At 47.6% G+C, this 11,875-nt stretch overlaps 1 long non-coding RNA gene across 1 annotated transcript; it reads right to left on the reverse strand.

Annotated features, from left to right (window-relative positions):
* Positions 1 to 375: 375 nt before the first annotated feature.
* Positions 376 to 1,259, reverse strand: LOC121136621. The gene is made up of 2 exons (XR_005873663.1): positions 1,148 to 1,259; positions 376 to 752 (listed from the first exon to the last, which is right to left on the reverse strand). It is a non-coding gene; the product is annotated as an uncharacterized LOC121136621 (long non-coding RNA).
* Positions 1,260 to 11,875: the final 10,616 nt, after the last annotated feature.

The raw sequence follows: 11,875 nt of genomic DNA on the forward strand, positions 1-11,875 counted from the left end.
ACCTCATTCTCAATAGGATTTGTGGAAGTTTACAGAAGTTCACATTAAGACGGGCAGAGGACAGCAGGGGGAAGGGGCTGTCATAGCAAACAAGAGACAACCAGGCAGAAATGTAAGAAGAAAAAGCATAAATCCTCACTAAGAAGAACTATAAATTTGACTCTGAGCTTCCAGATGCTCCAGAAAAGAAACAATTCTACCAGTTACGGGAACCACTGCCCTGCTAAGGTAAAATACAAACACAGAACAATCACAGCTATTCCCTGGGGCTGAGATTACAAAGTAGCTTCTCACATGGATTTGCAACTGGAATCCCAAGGGTTGTGGTAGGCTGTTGGTTTTCATCTTGAAAAACAAAACAAGACTAGATAAGCCTTCAGACGAAGTTCATTTTATAACATAAAGAAGGGATCCATGCTGTATTCAGGCTGCCAGAGGACATATCATCATCTATGCCCCGAGTCCCTCAAATGGCCCAGCAGACCCAGCAGGCACTGCAGGCTCACTGTTTGGAAATCTTGTCCCTCTAGGAGGCTAAGTCAGAGTTCCCACAGCCGGAAGCAAACAGACTCCTTCAGAATCTTCAGGACAGAGGAGGAGCGTGCTGTGTGGCCTCAGGTGATCTCATGCCCAGGCAAGCTTTGGAAACCAGGCCACACCCCGGCCCCTTACTCACTGGCCAGCCTGGGTGGTAAAACTCCGTCTTGGGTAGACAGCCTTCATTGAAAGTGGGCCCCCTGCGAATAATGGCTCTGGAAAGAGAAACAGTTGGGGACAAGAAACTCTCAGCTATGAGCTACAGGAATTTGGGAGTGGGAGGGAGAATCCCCCTGCCTCCATTCCAGCAATATGTCTCCCACCTCCGCACGGGCTACCCTGGCTCATCCTGTCCTCCCGGATGCAGGTGAGGCAGCTCTTGCTGTCTTCTCCTCAAAGAGAAGCCAGGTATCAGTGCCCCACCCACCCTGAAGGGCACAATGGCAGGGCACTACTCCTAGTCCTGCCCACCCCACAGACCCTGCTCCCCACAGGTCACCTCCACTCTGCAAAGTGCTCGAACGATCTCGCACACACACGAACCAAGCTGTTTGTCAGCTCATCTCACGTGCAAGAGCTAGATCCTGGGTTCAGACCCTGTGGCTCCTACCTACAACCCGTGTGTCCTCGGAAAGGTCTTCACTTGGTCAGAGGCCCATTCTCTTCACTTGTAAAATGACTTGGGGTCCCTGCCGAGGGCTCTGCCAGGCAACATACGCTGCATTGTACTGCAACAATAAGGGACCCCAAGTGTGGGAAGATTAAAACAGAGGGTTACTGTTTTCATTCAGGCAGAGCCAGATCCTCACCCAATTGTCCTCTGCACGAAACCTCCACAACATAAGCTGTTTCAAGCATGTGTCTGTCACCTGTCAACTGCATGCTTCCCAGAGACCACTCAGCCCATTAGCCCAGACTCATCACTTCCATGCATGAGCCGTCAGCCAAAATTAACCACAAGGTCCTGTCTCCAACAAGGGAGTATCCAAGGACAGTCATAGAAAAGATCCAGCTACAAGGAAGCCTTAAACATAGTGATGTTGAACAAGGTACTGAGAATAAAGAAAAAAATAGAAAGTCATATAAATCCATAGCCTGGCTCTTGCTGGAAGCTGGGTGAATGTCAGTCTCTTGACTTTTCTTCTGTTCTGTTTCTGGTTTTAAGGAAGAGTCCTACTTCTTAGCCTGTCTCTTCTTTCACCCTCGGTTTTCTCATTTCTCCTCTCTCTCTCTCTCTCTCTCTCTCTCTCTCTCTCTCTCTCTCTCTCTCTCTCTCTCTCTCTCTCTCGTGTGTGTGTGTGTGTGTGTGTGTGTGTGTGTGTGTGTGTGTGTGTGTGTGTTGGTTTCTCAAGACAAGGTTTCTCTGTGTAGCCCTGGCTGGCCTCAAACTCACAGAGACCCGCCTGCCTCTGCCCCCGCCCCTCCGGTGCTGAGATCAAAGGCGTGTGCCACCACAGCCCAGCCATCATTTCTCATTTCTATGATGCTTAGTTCTCATCTTGAGACTCACATCAGCCACTGCAAGAACACTGGATGCTACAACGGCAAGAGGCCAAGGAAGAGCCACCACCTAGCACACAGCCACACAGGACACACTTACACTTGCCAGAGAGCGTGTCCCAGAGGTTGGCCATTGATGTTTTCTCAGCTCCACCACCCTGAGGAGAGAACACTAAACAGAGAGACAAGAACGTTCCTCGGGGAATGAAGTGCTGAATCTTGATTCCAAACCCCTCTATCTTACATGGTGCCAATGTTCCTGCCCAGCTTGCTGGACTCAGGATGGGGCCCTGAAGAAGGGCAGTGTTTTAGGCTTGGGCTAAACGCTGACAGGTGCCAGGTCCTTTGGTATGTGTCCCTAGGAACACTCACCAGCAGAGTCCTTTGAAGATTGCAAATGATTCTCTCTGCCCCTCAGGGTCTCTCTGTCTCCCACCCCTAATTCTCATTACAAGGATAATGGACATACCAGCAGAGTACACAAGCCAATATCCTCCTACCTCCATCTAGCTCACTGGAAAGAAGTTGACAGATGCATCTGGGGTATGCAAGGCCTCCCTAGGCTTTCCCACTGAAGCCAGAACTCTGGGTAACAGCTCACAGCCGCACTAATCGTAACAAGGCTCCTTCTACCATTACCCCACTTTAATGCCAGCTTTTATGCGGGCATCTGGGGATGTGTGTGCTTACGAGCAATTTGTAATGAAAAAAAAAAAAGCCAACTTATAGTGGAGCTGGGAAGAGAGGGACCCAGAACACCAGCAAAGACGGGCCCCTTCACAGAGGCCGCCCCAGGCTCTGGGGACAGGGCAGCTGCCCTGGGATGTTTAAGATACCATTTGATCTCTTGCTAAGTCCCACATGGCTTTAATTTCCATGTGCTCTGAAAAAGAATGGAATTAAGAGTCAACAGATCCACTGTGTCTTTCATTAAAGATGGGCCCTTAATCTAAAAGGAGAAGGAGAAAGGGGGAATTCTACTCATGCAAAACCTACTATGTGCCATGACCGTCCTGAGAGCTTTACCATCTCATACAAGCCTTGCAGTAACCCACAGAATGAAGGTTTGTTATTATCTATTGTGGTGTGTTGCGAAAAATTAAAAATAAAATAGTCACAGTATTTTGTATCATATTCCATTGAAAATTGGAGTCATTTTCTCCATCCTTTGGATCAGGGTTGAGCATCTTTCTCTAGCCAGTGGGACATTCACCAACACCATGCAAGCAGGATGAATGGTCAAAGAAAAGACAGTACAGCTAGTTCAACCTTCAAAGCGTAGGAGTAGGCTATCTTGAACCATCAATCTCCATTGAAGATACCCAGGTATAAAACATTGCCTACTCAACCTACAGAATCATGGGATATACTCCATGCTTATTGTCTTAAGCTGTGTTTGGGGAAGTTTATTTTCATCAAAAATTGCTTGATGCAACCCTTGTGGTTCAAACAGTTTGAGTCACTTCTAGCTGGCGCATTAGAAAAGCATCAGAATGGGGACTTGAACTTGGGTTATACTCCATGTACTTGACAGTTTGTTTCAATCTAGAACACGCTATCAATGGAGGAAAATTTCCCTGAGGGGATTAAAAAAAAGCTAACTCTCCAACAACATGGTTACCACTCCATATTGAAGAATACTGGGACCCTCTAGTTCCCTGAAGCCATAGATGCTTGTGAGGACTTCACTTCTTACAAAGGACACAGCACAGATCTACCAACTTTTCTCCAGGGAGACTTCCCATAAACAGAAACTTCTCCTTAAAGAATTCTCTATCCTAACCTTGGAGAAAACATCTTCAAAGGGTTATGGCAACCCTGCTGGGCCTTCTGCCCCTCAGGCTAAGAGATCCACCTCTGGCCATGCCCTAAGAAGTTTAGTTAACCTTCAAGTGGGCCTGGGTCACTTCTTGCTTAGCAGTTAGATTGAGGGGACTCATTATGAAAATCTGCATTTACCTCATAAGGAAATTGTTTCTTCTATGACATCATGCCTAAGAAGAGCCTGTAGGAGCTCAAGGTCACCAGTGATGAGTTGGTTATGTCCCAGCAGTAAGCTCATGGCCACAGATAGCCACAGGAAAGACCTGGTAAGCTTGCTGGCATGGCCTTGGGCAGCCTATGCACCCTCATAGGAGCTCCAAATGCACATAAGGCCAGCGTTGCCTTTATCCTGATGCCGGGGTGATTTTAAACAGAATCCGGAAACAACAAAACCACTGGATGCATCAGGACTTCTGAGCTCCCTCTCAAGCGCCTGCCTCCCCCACTTTTGAGTGGGCACTAGCTCTTTCCTCTTGTAGTCTCATGTCTTCTGTTGTGGGCAAGAAGACCTCCACGGGGGCTTGCCTTCACCTTGGGGGCTGGTGAAATAGGGTCTCAGCATAACCCCGGCTGATTCAGACTCAGTAGCTCAAGCTGACCCCAAGCTCACATAGAGCCACCAATCTCATCCTGATTACAGGTGTAAGCCAGCACACCCTGCTTTGTTTCATTTTAATTATTTCTCATCCTCCACTTAGACTAATCTGTGGACAATGTAAAATTGGACTCTAATCAGGTCTGGAATTTTAGATATAAGCTCTCTCATCTACAGTGAGAAGGAAGATTGTACGTTAGTATATTTCATTACTTAAAAGGTGAAGTCTGAACCCGTTTTGAGATGCATAAGGAGAAAGAAATCTTTTGATATGATTAATGGGATACATATGGAGCCTGGGACATATGCTTGAAAGCAATTGTGTGCAAAGAAATTAGCAGCTACTAATTGCTTTCAGGAGAAAATTGCATCTTATTACAAACTATTGGATTTTTTAAAATGAGCTTCTTCCCAGCAGTGTGAACATCTGGATTCCCAGGAGCCAGAGGCACTGGCAGAGCCTCCCTCCAGTCCAAAGGCAGCTTCTGGCTATCAATAGCTTTGTGTAAGGGGTAGGGCAGACGGAAACTTGTCTGATAACTGATTTTACATCACAGAGCGAATCCACGGAGGGCCGGTAGGGAACAAGCAGTCCCTTAAAATCACCGCCACAAGTCTGAACTCAGCGTGACATTCCAACCCTCTGAAGCCTGGGCCTGCTGGCCTCTCTTCTCACCACCTTGTGTTGGAACCTCACCCAGTTCACAATGAATTCCTCACCACTGGAAACACTCTCCATCCATTCTTCTCTGATCTAATCCTGCAGCCTTCAAGAGCAACTTCTTCCCCACCTGCTCCCGGCAGCCCTCATACATAAGGGCCTGAGCCCCTCCCTAGCACCAGAGTGGATGAACTCCCGGCTGACTCTCCTGGGCCTGCCTCCTGCTCACCCTAAGGAAGGAGAAGGCGAGGCTAGAAAAGCCAAAGTGCAGACACCTTCACAGACAGCATCACATGGCCAGCAGGCACCCCATGCCTCTGGCTCATGTGTCAGGTTGAGGACCGTAGGTTTCTAGACCCCCTCCTGGGCTCTGCAGCACAGCAGGAAGCAGCAGGGCAGGAGCCTGGCAGGTCACCTTCAGCCACACTGAATGGCCTGTCCCGACCTGTGTGCAAGGGCCCAGCGAGTTCCACAGCCTTGATTACAAACCGCAGCCAAGCAGAGCTAACTGCTCAAGGAGAGGAGATGAGGCAGTCATGATGGAGGCATCTTCTGTGCCAGAGCACCCCACCTCTCCTGTAAGCATGAGTTCTCTGGTCCCCAGGTCGAGTGGCCCTTGAGCCCCAAATGAACACACAGACGCTGTATTAATCATAAATCTGTTGACTGTGACTAGGGCTTCTTGTTGGCTAGCTCTGTCTTAACCCATTTCTATCTAACTATGTATTGCCATGAGGCTGTGGCTTACCTGGTAATGCCCAGCATGGTGTTACTCCTCCAGCAGCAACTTGACTCTGTCTGGTGGGTTCACTGTGCCTACCTTACCCAGAATCCTCCTCCTCTCCTAGCCCCGCCTATCTTCCTGCCTGGCCAATCAGTGTTTTATTCATCAACCAATAAGATAAACATATACAGAATAACATCTCCCATCACTCTCCTCCAAATATAAGGAGATGGACAGCAGCTGTGTTGTCGGCCACCCAGGTATGTACTGTTTCTAACCAGGACTCTGTTGACACAAAAGAGGTGACCTGCCTTTCGATCCCTGGGCACCCCTGTCTTTCTCCTGCTCACGGGAAAGGTATGAGTTGTCCACACTGGACTCCAGAGTTTTTCCCTGAAGTACACACCCCACCAGAAGGGCAGTCACTCCAGCCCTTCACAGTCCTCATTCAGGCCAGCGGACTGAGCTCCCAAGTGCCTGTGGTCAACATTCCCTCTTGTTCCTGGAAGTTTACGAGACCCAGGCCACACACTGGAGGCCCAAGCTCCAGGGCCATCCTGGACAATAGCTCTAGGTCACCACTTGCAGAGGAAGACAAGCTGGACCTCCACAGAGACCCTACTCTCAATGAGCCCTGCCTGAGGCACATCTGACTCTCAGACTCTCAGACAGCCCATGACAAAAATGCAGAAATTGAGAGGACAGCCCTTTTCCTACCTGACTCACTCCTAGGATAAGCGAGTTTCTCTAGGGGATGGGGACAGTTAGCAGTTAGTGGAACTCTGAGGCCGACCCGCTATCTTCCACACTATGGTTTACATTCTGTGCCTGCAAGCCTGAACTCCACAGAGAATGGACCCATTTCCCAAAGCCCCACCATACTGAGCTACAAGCATCTTCCCTTCATGTGCTCCAGCACCAGGGTTCCCTAAATGCTGCTGGTCCCCAGCACCTCAGAGTCCTCTGCCGTGGGCTTTATGTTCACACCTTACTCTGGTCACCAAGGCCAGACTCCTGGCAACGTTCCCCACCAATTAATGGTTGTAATTTTAAAAAAAGCCAATTTCAAATATTATCAAAAGTTTAAAGTCCTGTGCATCACACATATGTGGTATACATATATATATGTATGTTATATATGTAGGCAAACATTCATAAACATAAAATATAAATAAATCTCTAGAAAAGTTCTGTATACCAAAGGAGAAAAAAAAAAGCAGTAACCTCAGAAAGAGAGGTATGTTTATACATCACAAATTTAATAAGTGCATCACATCCAGGATGTGTAAATAATCCATCAATAAGAAAACAGTTTTAGAAATGGACAAAAGACCTTTCTCCACAAGGAGCCACAGAAACAGCCAATCAACAAACACATACAAAGATGCCCAGTGTCACTGCGAGATGCCACCTCCCAACCATTCCTGTGGAAGCCACTGAAAATGAGTAAACAAGGAGCCGGTGTGAGCAAGGACATGGAGAAACTGAACCCTGTTCATTGCCAATGGGGACACAAAATGATGGAGCTGAGACGGCACACAGTGGTCCCAACACACAGTGTGACAGAGTCACCAAATGATTCGGCAGTTCCACTTCCAGGCATACACACAAAGAACTGAACATGCATCTCAATGAGATATCTGTGTGCCCATGATTACAGGACAGTCATGCATTGTACAAGCGTGGGCGCAACCAAGTGCCCTCACCAAATACCAAATACCACACCGTCACTTTGAGGATAGATTTCCCAGTCTCTGAAACTTGGAGAAACACATCTTTGTTGTCATTGTTTATGTACCACCCAGCACACTGTAGCTTGTTATAGCGGCCCAAATGGATTAAAATGCATACACAATGGATTATTATTCAGCTTTAAAAAGGAAGGGAATTCTGACACTTGCTACAACCCAGACAACCCTTAAGAACCCTATGAAAAAGGCAAACATTGTATGATTCCATTTACCTGGGGTATCTACAGCAGTAAAACTAACAGGAAAAAAAAAGTAGATGTGTTTTCAAGGTGGCGAGGGCAGAGCTGAGGAGAAAAGGAAATATGGGATTTCTGTTTAATGGTCATGAAACCAGTCTTGCCAGAATTCCCCAGATTGGATGAACAGCCACATGAGCATACCTAACACTACTGAAGTCCACACTCCAAATGACGATAAACAGTAAACGAACCAACAGCCATGCTGACAACTTGTGTTAAACCATCCCAAAACATGCCTCGGGCACCGTGATGTGTTCTCGGTACACCCAACAGCTACCCAGGACACTGTCTACTAAACACAGCATCATGAGCAAGGCACCAAATGCTTCCCGTCGGCTAGAGTAGAGAATGCCTGGCCACATCCTGTGTGGGGACTTTGAGAACCCGTTACCCCTGTCTGTGCTACCTTGGAAAGCCCTGTTTTATGCATGATTTGACACAGGCTTTTGGTTTTAAATGGCTATTCCACCCAAAGGCTTCTCTTTGGGGGTTTGTTTAATTTCAGATAAATAAAGCATGAGTCATTTTTAGTCTAATCATGCCCCCAGTATTGCCCAGGACAGGGCTACCCCCTGAGACGCTCTCCTGCTGTAGAATACAGACTGAGCTCGTTAACGGACAGTGTTGGGTTCAGAAGGGAGAGCTGCTGTCTTCTAAGATGCCTTCATTTTGAGGAGCCTCCGATTTCTTACCCATAAATGCAACAAGGGAGGACACAGCGTGCAGGTCAGTTGTGGACCCCAAGGCAAAGAGTTCCTTCTTCTCTAGCCTGATCATCTCTCACCCCTAGCACTGACTGCCATGACCCTGACTGTGGTGTCTTCTACTTCAGCTCAGGAGCCTCAAGCCTTGTTCCCAAATCAACACTGCCTCCTAACCAAGCGTTTCCAGGGACCACCAGCTCTGACTGGCCTGCCCTCCACACCTCGATCACCCGCTCTCCAGGGTGGATTGTCTCCGTTTTCCTAGAACTATCCTCTGATGCCCCTGGTAATTACTGGGCATCCAAGGCCCTGCCAGAGCATTCAGCTTCCCCAGTTCAGCACAGACCCACCTTGACTTGTAGCAACAAGGCCTCGGGTCCCCAAAACCAGAATGTCTGCCAGGAGAGCAAAAGAGGGAACCCTGTAAACAAGCATCTCACCAGGTCAGGCTCTGCAGACACCTTGCAAGATCTCCAGGCTCTGTAAGACACAGACGAAGAAGGAAAGTTGAGCTGGGCCAGGGATCCCCAGAGTCAGGGTACAGTGGAAGACAGGAAATAGAGTCTGAAATGCAGGAATGTTCTCCAGCTCTGGGTGACAGAACTTGCTGCAGCAGGCATGCTGATAGAAAGATAAACACAGGCTCATCTTACTCTCAAAGCTGAAAACAAAAGACAGGAAATAGAAACGCATCCCAGAATCCTCTCTGGTTCTGCTTCTTCTTAAGACAGAGGCAGATAATGTCTCCTTAGCACCTAGTACACAGCATCCCCCCAGATGCTAACATATAAGCCGCATGTGAATGGACAGACATGTGGGGGTGGCTGCCTTGCTAGAACCCCCTCTTCACTTGGAGCCAAAGCAATGGCTCAAACCCCAGCACCACCGGTCCTATTCCTGCAGACCTTGAGCGGGCATTTGCTCTCCCCAGTCTCATGAGCTAAATATGACAGTGTCCATAATTACCAGCCTCACCAAACAAGAAATACTGGATGACAGGACAGAAAAAGGAACATGCAAACTAAAGCTAATGTCTGATACTAACTGGCAGAAAATGCAGTCTTCCTCTTGAAACAGTTTACTGCCTAGTCCCCGTGTTGCCCGAAGCAGTAGCCACCAGTCGCCATTGTGCTGATACCTTGCTTGTACAAATAAAGCCTGTCTGAAGGTCAGAAAATGGAGCTTGCCACTAGCTAATCATAGAGGTCTCGAGGTCTGTACAGACAGACAGGAAGTAGGATAACTGGGCAGAAACAGGATATAAGCAGGGAGAAACAGGAAATATATTCACAACATACAGAAGGACATCCCCCATCACGCCGGGACTTTTGAATCCCTGAAATGTGTCATACAAAAAAAGTCACCTGTGATAAGTATAAAATCCACTTTGGGGCACTGGGAAAATGGCTCAGTCGGTAAGGCCATGTAGACATGACAACCTGAGATCCCCAGCATCCATCTGAAAGCCAGGAGCAGATGCATACTTCTGTAACCCAGATCTGGGGAGGTGGAGACCATTTGATCACGGGAGCTTGTTGACCAGAAAGTCTAGGTAATGAGCAAGCTCCAGGCTCGATGAGAGACCCCCCCATCTCAAAAAATAAGGTGGCTGGGTAGTGGTGGCACTTGTCTTTAATCCTAGCACTCAGGAGGCAGAGGCAGGCAGATATTTGGGTTCAAGGCCAGCCTAGTCTACAGAGTGAGTTCCAGGACAATCAGGACAACACAGAGAAACCCTGTCTCAAAAAACCAGAAAAGATTATGGAGAGCCATAGAGGAAGACACCTGTCAATGTGGACCTCTGGCCTCCACATGCACTCTCAGCCATACATGTGCATGTGCACATGTGCGTGCATGTACAGACGTGAACACACACACACATAATTATAATGGGAGTGTGTATGTTTTAATATAACCACAAAGGACACCTTGCTTTAAAATAATATAAAAGGTTATATTGAATAAAACATTACTAAAATGTCTCAGGGTCTTTTTGTCTTGGTTTGTTTTTTTTTGTTTTGTTTTGTTTTTGCATATCTTAGTGTGGCTACTGTGACATTTTCAATAGCATACTATGGTATTGTCCGCAGACAGCATCAGTCTAGATGGACCACAAGACACGGGAATAGCCAAACAATAAAGCATCACCAAGCACCAAAGTCAAGCTTGTCGGCTGAGAGTAGTGATTTGTTAGCACACAAGCACTGGCGAGTCTGGAAATGCAAACTATTTGCTCTTGTCTCCGTAAGCCTCTTCTCATGAGAAAAGCCAGCAAACATTCTGAACTCCTTGCAAGTCTCGGGAAAACCCAGCCCTACACTTCATCATTTTTCCCCAAAAGAAAAACATAAAGTTCAGAGAGGGTTGAGACTCAGCCAGCATCACACAGCATGAGCATTGACCAGCGTTTTCCATTGCACCAGTACGGCTTGTAGAACTCGTCAAACCTTTTTATATTAAGGTTCAATAATAAACTTCCATGATGTTTCTGGAAAATAACCACGTCTGCATTAGACGGATGAGAAATTGAGGCCCTAAGTGACAAAAGCAGATTCATGGCATCTCTAAGGTAGCTGTAACCCTGACCTTTCACCTCCTGTTCTCCTCCCAAGACAGGTTTCCTCCCCAGACTGAAAGGACTGCCCCCCCCATGTATCCTCCCACCCTTATTCAGGAAGAATTGCCCATGAGCATTCTTCCACCTAATTAAATAATGGCACCACGCTGATCCTTTCTTCAAGATCCAGGGGCACTGTTTCCTCTCTGCCCCAGATTTGCTTGGGAATGTTGATTTTGGAAAATGGAATGAAAAACACCTCAGCTGCAATTTTCAAATCAGCTGCAATTTTCAAATCAGAAACAGCCTCTAAATCCTCACTTAGCAGAGAGTGAAAGGCCTCGGAAGGACCACAAGAGCCTGGGACGGTTTCTCCCTTGAGAAGTGGAGCTTAGAGAGATAGAGAGGTCATCAATCCGCACATAGGTACCAGCCAGGTGTCCCAGGATGCAGACAAATAAGATGAAGCTTTACTTCTCTGTCATCCCTGATCTAACACAGGCAGAAGATGTTGAGATTAGCTGGCCAGGAAACTATTGCCAGACAGGAGCACACCAGAGTAGAAAAACAATAATCCAAGCTGGTTTCCTAGAGCAGCAATCTGACTGGGGTCTCAGAAAATGGCAAAAGCATTGTAGGCTACTCCTGGCAGGAAAGTGAGTTCATAATATGAGGACATGTGACCTAGGCTGAATGCTCCTTCCTGGGGCTCTCCCAGGCTGTTCCCTAAGCCCAGCATCCATGGTAACCCCCGGCCTCTCTTCAACCCATAGCACAAGCCCC

This window comes from Mesocricetus auratus, unplaced genomic scaffold (genome assembly GCF_017639785.1).
Source record: "Mesocricetus auratus isolate SY011 unplaced genomic scaffold, BCM_Maur_2.0 Super-Scaffold_100676, whole genome shotgun sequence".
In the NCBI taxonomy this organism is placed as follows: domain Eukaryota; kingdom Metazoa; phylum Chordata; class Mammalia; order Rodentia; family Cricetidae; genus Mesocricetus; species Mesocricetus auratus.